The sequence below is a fragment of the Peromyscus leucopus genome, chromosome 20 (genome assembly GCF_004664715.2).
Source record: "Peromyscus leucopus breed LL Stock chromosome 20, UCI_PerLeu_2.1, whole genome shotgun sequence".
Classification (NCBI taxonomy): Eukaryota; Metazoa; Chordata; class Mammalia; order Rodentia; family Cricetidae; genus Peromyscus; species Peromyscus leucopus.
Genome location: NC_051080.1, coordinates 47,866,768 through 47,881,673, shown reverse-complemented (window position 1 = coordinate 47,881,673; position 14,906 = coordinate 47,866,768). Strand labels below are relative to the sequence as shown.

The following is a 14,906-nucleotide window of genomic DNA, read 5'->3' as shown; positions in this document are numbered from 1 at the left end:
GAGAACCACTGCCCTAGAACATTCTATTGTTTCCACATCCACATCCTTGTAAACCTCCTGACCTAAAATATCCTGCTATTTCACTTTTCCTTTACATCACATGCCTCCACCTCCGACATGGCATACCCAAACCTGAGCGGGGTCTGGCGCTTGATTTGTCTCAGAGTACTCCCAAGTAGACAAGAGAAGTGCAGAGACTAAGGGCTGCAGAGACAGGCAGCATGCAGGAGTCCTCTGCAGCTGCAGGGAACTTAGGCAGAACAAGGTCCAGGTCCAGGAATAGCATTAGTAGTATTTGCAATACACACAATATTTTTAAAGCCCCCCAAAGTTCAAAGATACACAAAGATCTAAATGTGAAATACATAATTTTCAAACAACTAAAAGAAAATATTAGAGACTACCTTTAAAGAATCATGACAAAAAGGATTTCTTGAACAACACACATGATAAAAGATTACATTGATATGCTTAATGACATAAAATAGCAAACATCTGTATAATAAAAGATATAAGCAAAGCTACTGCATGAAGAACACCCTTAAGAAATATAAGGAATTAACCCTTTGAAAGTTTTAAAACCCTTCCAAATCATCAGGAAGAAGCTGATACAAGATAGTAACTGGACAAAGAATACATACAAAACTGTGGGTGAGGAAACATAAATATCAACCTATAGCAATTGATCACATAAAGCAATATTTGCTAAGTCAAAGATTGCTCTTACTCACTCATTTTCGATATTCCCTTGCAAATCAGATGAGGTCCCAGATACTTATAGGAACTATCCCACAAATATTACCAATCATTATTACAAAGAGAAAGAGATTTTAAAGCTCCTCTTCAGTAAATTATACTGTGGCCAAAACTAATATTACCCATCAAACCAGAAGGTATGCAGCCAGGCATATTTGATGAACAACCCAAATGCTTCTCATGCTAGTTATCAAAAAAGTAGTATTAAAAAGCAAGCTGTTGTTCCAACACATTGCATTGACAAACACCATTAATTGTAGCAGCACTTATGTTAATAAAGTTGTACACAAAGAGGGACTCATGCACTGAGAGAGCACAATACAGTGTGCCGTTTGGAGAACACTTGGGCTTCTCTAATAAGGATAAAAATGCATAGTATATATCTACCTACCTTCCTTCCTATCTCCGTGTGTGTGTGTGTGTGTGTGTGTGTGTGTGTGTGTGTGTGTATTCTATCACCTGTCATCTATCTATATGCCTACTGCTAAAATTATGCACTCACACACAGAAGTGCTTGTATTAAGAAAGCATAAGGGGATCTATTCTTTCATCTGTCTATTCATGATTAAACAAATTCCTGTAACACTCCTGCATTAAATATTATTTAAATACTGAAATAAGTTACATTAATCAAGAGATTCCAAAAACCCTAAGGCTGAGATTCTAGAAAGAACAAACAATTGCCTGTGATGACACACACTCATAACCCCAGTGGAGGCAGGAGCTCAGCCTCACAGGGAGACTGTATCTGAAAAAGGAAAGCAAACAGCAGTGTTATCTAGCTTTTAAATTGATACCAATCATAGGCAAAGCATAGAAGTTGGCATCAGAAAGAAACGTGGCAAGGAAGATACAATCCAAAGGAGACCCTCACTAGGCGACTGGTGCCTAAGACCTACCTGAGACAATTGCTGCTGCATTTATGACTCCCTTGTAACTTGCATAATTGTTTCAACTGTCAATTAATCTTAATCCATCACAGCATGACAACGGAAGTTTCTGAATGCTTGGTTTTCAGGAATTGACCCTCAAGTTCTAGACATAGGACACACTATGGCAATCAAAGACAATTATAAACTCTGGTTGTTTTTTTTTTATTTTATTTTATTTGTAGTTATTATTCTCTGTGTGAGAGAGAGAGCATGTGCATGTGCACACACACACACACACACACACACACACACACACACACACACTCATAAATGCATGTACATACATACATAGCTGTTTGGTAGTCAGAGGACAACTTTCGGAGTTGGTCCCCTCCTGCCTTTACACCTGTCCTGGGTATTTAACTCAGGTCACCAAGGCAAGCACATCCTCCTGCTAAGCCATCTCACCAGCCTGCAAATGTACACTTTAGAGGTTAGGAGTATGAGTTTTGCAGTCTTAGAATCCCCAGAATGTATCTAGCTCTTCAGGGCTGAGCAAGTTTGAGATGGCTTTTACCCTTCCTAAGCCTTCTTTTCATCATGCAATAATGCTGGCATAATGTTACTGTTGGATGGGATAATAACATTTCCACCTTATAGCATTGTGCAGTTTAATTTTGGTTATGCTTTAAGGCTGCTCCCACAGTGCCTTGATTGAGGCTGACTACTCCGTAGTGGCCATTGTTATTTTACCAGTGATTGGAACCATTGTCCTTGCTTGTACTATCATAGCATGTTTGATTTCTACCTAATGTGAAAAGCTAACCAATATTAAGTAGTTGATTTCTAGAAACTTTTTTTTTTTTTTTTGCTTTCCCGTACACTGTTGATTTGAGTATATTCACTTGTGCATGGGCGTGAGTGGTGGCTGGGATTACCTGAGGAGACCTCTGATTTCTAGTAACGTAGTCTCAGAATCACAAATGTGTGGTCAATGTGTAAGATTTAAAAAGGGCGGGGGGAGCTGCCACATAAGAATAAGGTGACACCACCATGTCTGTGTCTGTGGATGAATGGCAAACCAAAGCAGAATAAATCAGAGGGCAGAGGAAGAAGAGAATGGGACAGACACTCAGAAAACACAGGGATGTGCCACACTGGCTGAATTTTGTGTTTCTGAGCTCAAGTCAATCCTTAGTTCAGCTGCATTCTTGTTTTTGAGTTTTTCTCATTCCCTAAGTTCCCTACATTAATCCATGTTTGCTTATACTATTTTAAGCTGCATTTCCATTACATATCCTCCAAAGAATCCTGGTTAATATAAAGTGGATGCAGCAGACAGTTACGGAGCTGTGTTCCCATTTGCCCGTGGCTTACAAGTAGTAAAGAGACTTGGCTTACTGCTCAGGAGTCTAGATTTGGTGATTAAAAATCATATAATTTATTTGCAAAGATATATTATATGCACATGAGTTTGAAAGCAATCACCGCACATCTCATTAAGTGGGAGCTCTAAGAGGAGAACCAGAAAATAACCGAGGGAGTGAAGTATTTGCCCAGGTTCATCACCCCTCCTGCTTCTGTTTATTTAGACAACATAAAAACACTTATAATATAAGACAGAGTTCTCTAGATGGAAAAAAAGGCTAACATAGAAATGACATGACTTGGCCTAAATACAGTTAAATAATACAAAGAGACAGAATGCAAATGAATATATTTTGTGTGAGGAATAGATACGCTGCTAATTGCGTTCACTTATTATCATAGAAATGACATGTTTTCAGCTTAGTTATACGCCGCCACAGTTAATAATTGAAACACAAACACATGAAACAGTAATTTAGTGGCAGACTTCGTAATTACAGAAGTATAGTAAGGGTTTGTTTTGTAAACATACGTGGAACTCCTTTGTACACGGTGTAATTAGCATGAATATAAAAATGTAAGAGAAGGCTACAGAAGGAATCCTGCATATTCTTAGCAAAGCACTGACCATGATCCTTAGTGTCCTCATTTATAAAACAAAGCGGGCAACCGGAAAGATTCATTTGGATAATGTACATCTTTGGGAAGGCTTTTAATTTGGTCCTCATAAATACATTAAGTATTCAGTAAACTGTGGTTATTAGAAGACATAGGTTTTCTTCTGGCTACCTATTTTTCTAGATTAGAAAAAACAGGTTATTTTGTATGATTAACTTGTAAACTTGCAATGCATTCTACATCCGAATGACTGGTTTTTCCTTTCCCTATAAAGTCACATGATCCAAGGGGGCATATGCCCCAAGTTTTCCTGAGTAGCCTCTGTGCGAAGCTTTTCATCAGCCTGAATTTTGCTGAATTTTCATAACAACTCATAAAAAGGTTTTATTTACCTCTCTTTTATATGTGAACTGAATAAGATTTAGGAAAACTAGATGACATAATCACATAATACAATAACTGTCCTAGCACGAATTTGAAACCACATAATCAAAAATCCAAAAAAATTTACAAATTTCAGTATATCCTCTGTGCTAGTTTTAAGCACTGTATGGCATGTCCATGTGCCCAACCACTGAAAACCATGTTTATTTTCATATAAATAATATAACTTAAGCTAGTGCTATTTGTTCAGAACAATAATAAAATGGAGGGAAAGGAAGAGAAGAGAAGAGACACCTTATCCAATATAGAATATATGACTACCTATAACCTCTAGGACCCGAACACTGCATCTACACTCAAGCCCAGTTGCTTAGTCCTATTGTGTTGACCTCTTTGCAGTTATGAAAGTAGAGGATAGGGTAGAAATCAGGCCAATAACTCCCTGGCCTTCCCTTGCTATAGAACAGTCAAAGTGGTCCTCTTTGCTGCCCCTGGTTTAGCCCATGATTTCCTAAACACAAGCCTGATAAACAGCAGGAAAGGCCAAGTTCCAGTGGCCTGTGACCCATGATGTCGGCTGTCTCAGTAGGGGAGTGGAGAGAAAGGGAAGCCATCAAGGAAAGTAGATGGATGTTCAGCTAATCCAAGCAAAGCGTGCTATTATCTTTTGACAGAGATGAATATTAGCAAAGGAATATTTGGGGAAGTTGAAAACTCTTCATTTTCTTTGGTGGGCACATGGACTCATCTGAATGCAAAGAGCGCAGAAATCCCTATCTCCCAGCCCTCCGTTTCTGAACACGCTCAACAAAGGGAGCAGTCAGATGAAACATCAGTTAGCATTTTCTTTCACCAGGAATGCGCTTATTAACTGTTGTTCAAATAGTTTGTAGACGGAACAGTCCTGGGAGTGAATGTGGCTTTGTATTTACAAGGGTGCCATTTGTTGTTATTTATAGTTCTTTTAATTTTCACCCTTTTGCATTTAAATTTCCTTCCATGGTTATGATTAGAATAGGCACTACTTAAGAGAGGAAAACTCCCTTTAACATGCATTTTGCTCCACAAAGGTTTTCAAGCTCCAGAACAAACCCAGGGGCATCCAGTTTGCTCCTTTGTCAATCCTACGAACATCTGCAATTTGTTTCCAGATGGGGGGAGGGGAATCATGGTATCTTTTTGTAAAACTCAGACAGGAATCTCTTTTAACAGAGGCCATCATTTTAAGCATATGTTGCGATGGTGTTCTTCTGATGGCTAAATTCTCAAAATAAAAGAAGAAATGAGAATCAACATTTATTTAAAGTGTTCATAGCACAGGACTCTCCTCTGTTCATTTTCTTATGCAAGCCTTACACTAGTGATGTCAGAATTATCAATTATTATGGACTGCTGCCTAGTGTAGAGGTTCATATCAAAACTACCAATTACAGATGCATAATCCTCAAGACATTAAATTCATTGTGTTTCTACTTCCTGTTTTTTTCAATATAAAGCATTTTAAGGTTTTATATAAGATTGAATGAAGAGATGTAAGAGGAATTGTTAGCCCCTGTCTACTTGCTCATCATTACTACTTTTCATTTCTCCCAAGAAACTCAAGATCCAACCCCCACCTCTGACTAGCAACATTATATTTAACACCAGGGACTTTTAATAAAAAAAAAAATAATAATAATAAAAACAAAACAAAGACTCTTCAGACTACACAGTAGTAGAATCAATTAGTGAAATATTATGAAGAACAAGACACAGGAATGTATGCACATACACATAACAGCAAATTTCATGGTTCAACGAAGTTTTCATTTGAGACCTCTGAAAGATTTGTGACTTCAAAAATGCCTTTTCATCCACAATGTTGGTAGACAATAGACGGTGTTGTGAGTGGAGCTGTGGCAAAGTCTACAAAAGCAGAGATAGGGTGAGAGTAGAGACGCACAATTACCATGACAACTGCAAAGTCTCATCAGGTTGTCGTGACCAATAGTAAGTTTCCTCCAATAATCATGTTCCCCAAAGTACTGGAGTGTGGAACCAAAGGACCCAAATCAGTTCTGAGGGTGTATTCTGTCCTCTCATGTACCCCCACCAAAAACATTGCATTCTATTGGAGGAGAAGGTGCCTCATCTTTTACCAATTCAGGATCAGTCATGAAAAGAGCTGGTAGCAGTCAGTGCTCCTGTAATTTACCAACATGCAAAGAGGGAACTGAAAAGTCCACTCTCCCTAGACAAGACAAAGCCAGTAAAGGTGTTTTTTGGGTGTCTGCACACCATCTATGTTAGCATCATCTTCATATTATCTGCTCCTGCTCTTTTAGTGTTGATTTGAACCAAAAAAGCACGTACTATTCAAAAAAAAAAAAAAAGAAAGAAAGAAAGAAAGAAAGAAAAAAGAAAAGAAAAGAACAACAATTTTAAAAAAACTCAGAAAGGTCATTTAAAATTAACAGTAACATTTATGGAAAGTTTGATGTTGCCAGCTTATTCTCCAAATTTTTAGAAACCAATTCGATGAAAATATAAATCACCTGGCTGTCTTTCAATATAAGAACACACACTCTGCCCTTTTTGCCCCATCTACTGGGAGAATGAAGACCATTCTCAGCATTCTGACTGTCAACATTCCAGAAAATGTGGACATCACTCCAAAGGGATGCACAGTCATTGTGAAGAGCCCCAGAGGAACCCTCTGGAGGGACTTCAATCACATCAATGTAGAGCTGAGTCTCCTTGGGAAGAAGAAGAAGAGGCTCCGGGTTGACAAATGGTGAGGTCACAGAAAGGAACTGGCCACTGTCGGAACCATCTGCAGTCACATTCAGTACATTATCAAGGGTGTTACACTGGGCTTCTCCTACAGGATGAGGTCTGTGTGTGCTCACTTCCCCATCAACGTCGTTACTCAGGAGAATGGGTCTTTGGTTGAAGTCTGAAATTTCATGGGTGAAAAATATATCTGCAGGGATCGGATGCAGACAAGCACTTCTTGTTCTGTCTCTCAAGCCCAGAAGGATGAATTAATCCTTGAAGGGAATGATAGTGAACTTGTTTCAAATTCAGCGGTTCTGATTCAGCAAGCCACAACAGTTAAAAACAAGGATATGAGAAAGTTTTTGGATAGTATCTATGTGTCTGAAAAGGGAATAGTGTGGCAGACTGATGAGAAAGTCCTAAGTTATCCAGCTCCAGAAACAAGATCCTGAATTTAAGTACTATTTGGGATGTCTTTTGGGACAATAAAAGACTTGTATTAAAAAAAAAAAAAACAAAAAAACATGCATTTCATATCTTTACTTTCAAAGTTCATTGCAAGGCCATGCACCATAACAACACCCTCTACTGTTTACTACTTTGAAGCTACAAATCATTTTGGCTTCAAATTAGAAACATTAATGAAATACAATGAACGTTAGTGTTGGATGCACGTGTCTGTCTATAACAAACAAAAGTGAAGCAAAATTTCTAGCAATTGGTATCTAACAGTCTCTGTTGAAAAGGGGGTTTTCAAGCAAGGACTCTGGAAGAGAAGGAATTGAGGTAGCCAACCTCTCAGAGGCCTCCGGGGATCCTCCTGTTACATCCTTGCATCATTCTCCTCCCACCTAGCACCTGCATTGATCAGTGATCAACAGAATAGTCCGGAAGTGAGGAGTTGCCATTTTGGGTGTGGGTCAGAACAGACAAGGTGGCTTCCTGTAGCTGGAAGTTTTCCTGTGTCACACCTGGTCCACAGCCAATCAGACCTAAGTAAGCACATAAAAGCTTATAGTAATTAATACTGCTCAGCCATTAGCTCAGGCTAACTAATGACTAGCTCTTACACTTAAACTCAGCCCATTTCAGTTAATCTATATGTTGCCACATGTTCCATGGCTTTACCTGTGTGCCATTACTTGCTGCTCCCTGGATGGTGGGCTGGCATCACTCAGCCTTTCTCTTCCCAAAATTCTCCTTGTCTGCTTATCCCACCTACACCTCCTGCCTGGCTACTGGTCAATCAGCATTTTATTAAACCAATGTACAAAAGCATTATCCCACAGCAGCTTCCATTTTTTCAAATGACTCCTCCACCACCCTCCACACACCCACACTTCTTACCTTCTCATCATCTGATTTGAGGAAAGCCAGGTGGTGGGCAATGATACCAAAAAGTCCAAAGAGGATGAGGAGCCAAAGCCTCAGACTGAGCTCTTGACCTCTGGACTGCCATACTCTGCTCCAGAACTGGCTCAGCCTCTCAGCCTCCTGACTCTCAGAAATTGTGTGAAATGACTGACATTTGATAGCATTACATTTTGGAACAGTTTATCACTGTAACAACAGATCACTAATACAAGACAGGAAAGAAAATGACTAAGACATGTAAGAGGACCACAGAGGAAAGAATCACTGACCTGTCTTTTCCTCCTCTTGTGAGGTTCTGACTTTGAGTCCCACCAATAGTCTGACCTCCCCCATAGTATTTTGACAGTTGACATGACTTTAAGACAATTAGAAGTCCTTGTTTGGGGTACAACTCTCATCTCAGAAATGTGAATTTCTTGAGAGATTTGAATGAGGGAAAATAAAAGAAGGCACTAAGGCAGAAAGAATGCACACACAGAGCAGACCAGAAAGTCATCCTACTGCAGTAAGAAGGATAAGGATGACAGGTGATCTAGACTCATCCTAAGTTCAGGGTACCAGATATGGTTATGTCACCCCAGACTCGGCTTTCAGGAGGTCTTCACGATTTAAATGTGCAAGTTAAATAAAATGATTGTAAAGTGTTGCTTCTCAGTTAAAACTCTGTGCCTTTGTACGAGTGAAGAAGAAAGCAAGGTCACAATGTAGAAAATTAACAGGCAAAAAATAAATAAACATCCCTCAGTAGCTGAGATAAAATTTATTATCTATTAAGGGAAGAAATGTATCCCCATCTTTAATGGGTTTTGTTTGGTATAAGGGGGGGAAAGGCTATTATTCTTTTCATCTCATTATGGTAATTAGTTTAGTTGTTCTCTGTGCTCAGCCATACAAGGTCCTACAGCGGGAAGATAAGAAGTGTAACTCCAGTTCCTCATGCTCAAGGAAATCTTGATTTCACCGGGAAGCTACATCCCCAAGAAGCAGAGAATATTAGCACACAGTGTGCAATACCCTGCCCTAATGCAATACAAAAGGAGGCCGTGGTTGGAAAGGATGGGGTGGTGGCACCGTGGAAAACGATAACTTAGTCTTCTGAAATAGAAGTTGAACTCAGAAGGCAGCAGGACTGACAGTGGATTTCGGGTTAGCGTAGCTTCGCTTTGCCCTTTAGCTTGTAAGAGGTAAAATCACTGTGGAAAGAAGGTCAGCTTCCACATCATATTACAAAGGCTGGAAGAGCATCTCCCGAATTGGCAAGCGTTCCAGCTGGTGGCCCTTTACCAGAGTCCACACACACACACACACACACACACACACACACACACTGCTTCACCTTTGTTTTGATTCCATTTCCACTGTTATTCTCGACAGTCCAGCTCACAGCAGCACGTGGTCCCGTTTACTAGTCAGCTCCCATATGCTCTACATTTTTACTTCACTTAATTCACCGGGTTGCTTTGTACTGTAGATAAAAACTGAGGTCTATGAGCCTCATGTAACCTGTCCTGGGGTTGTGGGATTTATAGCTGTATCTTAAAGTCTGACTTCCTTTGTGGCAGAGCTCCCACTAAGAGGACAGGAGCCCGTGGTTTCTCCCTTTCCACTGTCTGGATCCATCACCAGGACTGCGGAGCGCAAGAAGCAAGGAACACCACAGACCTAGTCAATGCGAGGATGTGACGAAAGTGTCTCCTGCTCAAACACATCATACCCCGCTCCAGATGCTCACCTTCAAATGGCAGCCAGAAGAGCAGCTTGTGGGGATGGAATAAAGGAAGCACCTAATTCTAGGAGCTCAGGTAGGGTGAGAAACAGCCACCAGCCTCAGATTCCCTCAGCTACAAAGAGAGGCCATGCTGGCACAACTACTCGGGGTCAGGTGATCTCCCCGTTCCCTCGTGGCCTCCTGGCTCATTACAGGTAAAGATGGGACAGGGACACCACATCTGACTCCCACAAACCAAGAGGAAGTAAATGGGGTGGCCTTGCGTAATTGGGATTTCCTCTAAAAATGAAACATTTTTCACAATTAAACGCTATCTTTAAAATCCCAGGGCAATGTTCCAAGGGCTTTGATTCACCCAGAAATGATTTGCTTCTCAAAATGTTTCAGTTTCTGGATTTAGCAACTCTGCGCTGTGGTGCAGAAAATAATAATAATAATAATATGGTTTGAAAAATCCTTGAAGCTGAGGACTCAGAGGAGCCAAGCAGCCAACTAGCAATGGCTGGATATTCCTTTCCATTTTCTGTTTTGAGGATAGCTGTGTGATGGATATTCAGACAAAAACAGGGCAAAAAACCTCACACAAATTCGATGTCAGGCTTCAAATCTTTTCCATCTATATAGTGTTTAACAGAGGAAGAAGACCGTGCTAGCATTGGATCACGATAATCTCTGGAAGGAGCTACAGCATTCCTGTTCACCTCTCCTGTGCAGGCCAGGCCCCGGCACACACCACCTCTCCTGTGCACCTCGGCCTGCCCTGGGCACACACCACCTCTCCTGTTCACCTCAGCCTGTGGAGAGCAGTCCCCGGCACACACCACCTCTCCTGTGCACCTCGGCCTGTGGAGGGCAGGCCCGGCCCCGGCACACACCACCTCCCCTGTGCACCTCGGCCTGTGGAGGCCCGGCCCCGGCACACACCACCTCCCCTGTGCACCTCGGCCTGTGGAGGGCAGGCCCCGGCACACACCACCTCTCCTGTGCACCTCTCCTGTGCAGGCCAGGCCCCGGCACACACCACCTCTCCTGTGCACCTCGGCCTGTGGAGTGCAGGCCCCGGCACATGTCACTTGCACATTAAATGCTGATCATTCTTTTTACTACTAAGGTAAAAAATATTCCTTTACTATCTTTTTTCAGCAAAGAAGCAGCCATGTGGTTCTGACAAAGTGAAGAAGGAGGAAGAGGTTTCTTCTCACGTGGGGTCAATTGTTAGTTCTGTAGCTGAAAGCAAGGTCATTTTACTCATTGGTTCTTATTCCTGCTTCCAGATTGTCTTCAGTCTGTTTCCATTATGACATTATGTTGACTAATGACTAATCAGTTTTTAGGTTTTTTGGTTTGGTTTGGTTTGGTTTTTTGTTGTTTTGTCTTATTTTGTCTTTTTTTTTTTTTTTTTTTTTCCAAAGCACCTAAAGTTCAATGCTTGCAATATCCAATCTGTGGCTCAGTCACAGGACATGGGTATTAGAAAGCGGTCCTTTGAATATCCCTCTCAGTTCACTCATAGCGAGGCCCAGCTATCAGCATCTAATCAGACCAGCTGTTGTATTGGCCACACTTTAATTCACTCTCCAATCTATCCTCTTCTTCCACCTCCCCGACACTAGTAAGACTCTCCACTGCTTCTTGGTGTAACAATTGCCACGCCTGCCTGGCTGATCCAGTCTGTCCTTACTAGTGCAGACAAGTACTATATTACCAACAGTTCTCCAAAGGGTTGACCACATGTCAGTCCCTTGCTAGAAATCTGCCAATTGGTCTTATACACATACTCCATGATGAACCCACTATTTAAAACAATGTGACCTTTAACTGCACATTTAGATTTAGGTCTCAATCTATATAATTTTTTCCTTTGAAAAAACGGCCTCATGCACGTTAATGTTAGGCGGCTTGTTCGTTCAGTTTAGGAAGGATGCCTTGCCATCCACCTTCTCCTCCTCCATACTCTTCGTAATGGATGCTATTTTAGTTTCAATCCCAGCTTTCTCTTTCAAGCTTTTCCAAATCCTTTCCATGAAAACCCCTTACTCTTTTATAATTGTTCTCTTCTGCTTCAAACTCCCATCTCATTTTGTTTATTATTATAATATCTACTTCATGTTAATAATCATTTAAATTATGTTTAGAAAAACAGACCACATGGCAATGGCCTGAAATGCAGGCACTATCACAAGCTCCTTCTACAGCAGTCAGTACATAAATTCTTATTTGCTTGTTAGCTTGGCTCCTTTTGTCTCTTTGTTTTCTAAGACAGGGTCTCTCTTTATAGTCCAGACTGGCCTCAAACTTGCAATCATCTTCCTCTGGCTTCCCAATCGCTAGAATTCCAGGCATGCCACTAAGCCCATTTCATAAACTCACAATAATAGAAATAACCTGTGTTAGCGTAACTGAAAGTCACAGTAAAAGGTCATCGATGCAGAATTCCCGTGTGATGTTTAGTTCCATAATACAAGCTGCTTGTCATCTTTGTTACCTCTATTCCTAGCTACAAGCACATAATCTGCCAAATAAAAAGCACCAAGAACTAGAAAATACAATTCAGTGAGTGAATAAATAAAATTTAAACAAAGTAAGATGTTAAGAGTACTTCTGAAATAAATAAGTTGTCTCCGTTTTAAATTTTATGATATGTCTAAATCAGAAAGTTCTAGTTAAGAAAATAATGCTAAGTGGAGCATTCAGAGGAGTTTTTTTTTTTTTTTTCTCTCAAAACTTTATTTACTGCACTAGAAAATCCCAAGCATCTATTGGTGTTTCAACAAAGCAGGTCTATTTTGGGACTTCCTAGGTAGTAGAAGCTGGGGTCTCTCAGTAAACAAAGGCATGCATCAGGGGGGCAGTTTCAGAAACCAACACTTGGCATCACTTTGCGGAAGGAAGAGGCAGCCTGTCCAGCTGCTCTCCCAAGAAAGAAGACCTCTGAGAATAAGTCGGAGCAAGAATAGAGTGTGCAGCTCTATCAATGCACCGTGTACACACCTTCTGGCACGCTTCCCCACAGCACCTAGTGTAGTGTTCAGCACAGGGAGAGATAAAAATGCTGTTGATTACTTGCCTAGCCCCGTTCTATGTGTCCAAGGAAGGTGGGCAGCCATTGGCCAGGATTCAAAACTGTCTTTCACTGCCTGAAACTGTAGGATTTGCTCCCTGGAGAAACACAGATATTCTTTCCACAACTGCCCAAAATGTACTATGGAGAAGGCAGGAGTCGTTTCCTACATTTTGTTCATTTTCTTTCTTCTCATTTACCAAAGCCATTTCTGTTTGAATAAATGTTTATGATGCAGAAGATTATTGGCCATTTCAAAAAGTCCTTCCTTTGGTGAACAGGGTGGCATTCACTTTGGTCATAGCTTTGACATGAACATTTTAAGGCAGAAAATGTTAAGGGGGCGGGGAACAGTCACAAAATAATGTCAGGGTGGAATAGATGAGCAGGTGAAGATTGAGTAATTATTAAGAAGATAAAATATCACTCAGCCTATTGCCCAGGTATCTCTAATATAAGACAAAATTAGCTCTGAAGGTAAACATTTTATATCCTCTTATTCTTCAACTTTTAAAAACTAGTGCAGGTACAAATTGGCAGTTATCCCTGAGATTAATAAATGGTCTTTCTCTAAATCTTCTTCACGCTCTATTCCAAAAAAGTAACTGTTTTAATTTACTCAAAGCAGCAACCAAGAGTTGAGTGTGTTTTTCTGCCTGCCACTTCTCCTTGTCCTATTGACTCAGACCTGAGGATGTGGTCAGAGCATGATCACAATATTCCTGCCAACCAGGGTTAGTGGGGGCAGGTCAAAGTGGTAGCTGTAAGCACATCCTTAGCTTCACATATTTACTGTGAGTGCTGCAGAAGGTGAATGGCGTCCATGAGCTGGGCTGCAGCTATCTCTCCCACCCAGCAGCACTGGGCAGACTCTCAGAACTGCTACCTTTACCCCTGCCCACGGTGCTTACCTGGCTAGGTTCCTTTTCGCTCTTTCAGAAAACAAACACTGAATGGACTGGGAAATATCTTAATTGCAATCTGCCGAATTTTAGACCAGAAGAGACCTCAAAAATCAGAACAAGAAGGCTCTTAACCTCTGTAAATGAGAAGTTAGTCTAAATTACATCAGCTGGGATTTTCATTTTCATATGCTAATATTATGCATTCCTACAAAAGCCGGGCACTTAATATCATGTGAATGTCAATGCAGGTTGAATTATCACTTTTATCAAAACAATCTCCATGCACACTAAGTAATGCAGGTGTTCTGTGAGTCCTGGAAGGGGAAGGATACAGTTATGGAGAAGTTCTGTAGCTGTCTCCCTGATGAAGGTGATCCAAGACTTCGTAAGGAACACCTCGTATTTGATGAGACCAGTTGCTGCCAACACCCAGCACGGATTGAGCAGACTACAAATCAGAACCAAAAATAAACCATGCATCTAAGCAGAGCCCTAGAAAACACTATACAATTGGGGCTTTCCAAGAACATCTACAGAGACCTTCTGGCAATACCACTGAGAATTTTGATATGAGATATCTATGAGGTATTTTCTAGCCGCCATCACTGTTCTCAGAGGGAGGAGGAAGGAGAGGCTCTCTAGTAGTTCAGACACTAGGTAATATTAACTCATAAGACAGCTTGATTCGTACAAGATGGAAGATTATTAAGAAATCATATGTAAGCTGCCGGCTATGGATAAGGAAGTATGTAATATACTGTTCACCTTGGGACCCTTTGGACAGAGATGGGTGACAATGGCCAGATGGGAGACCAAGACAACAGACAAATCTGGGCCTGTCCAAAAATAACCAAAAAAAAAAAAGGTCACTCTGGTGACAAGGCCATAGCATCAGAGAAGAAAGGTCAGTGTGGCCCAGGGCAATCTGAGGAAACTTTCCTGTTACATGAAGTGGGGAGGATTTGGGCTGTATCTGAAGGACAAGTCAAATTGGAATAGCAAAGTTCAGTGTTGCAAGTGAGACTGAGGAATTGGGCTTCCCATTGTGGTTGTAGATGGAGAGAGACAGCAAGATTTGGCAG

The 14,906-nt window shown here is 41.0% G+C and overlaps 1 pseudogene; it reads left to right on the top strand.

The window, feature by feature from the left end:
* Positions 1-6,592: 6,592 nt before the first annotated feature.
* On the top strand, positions 6,593-7,207 carry LOC114699901 (annotated as a pseudogene).
* Positions 7,208-14,906: the final 7,699 nt, after the last annotated feature.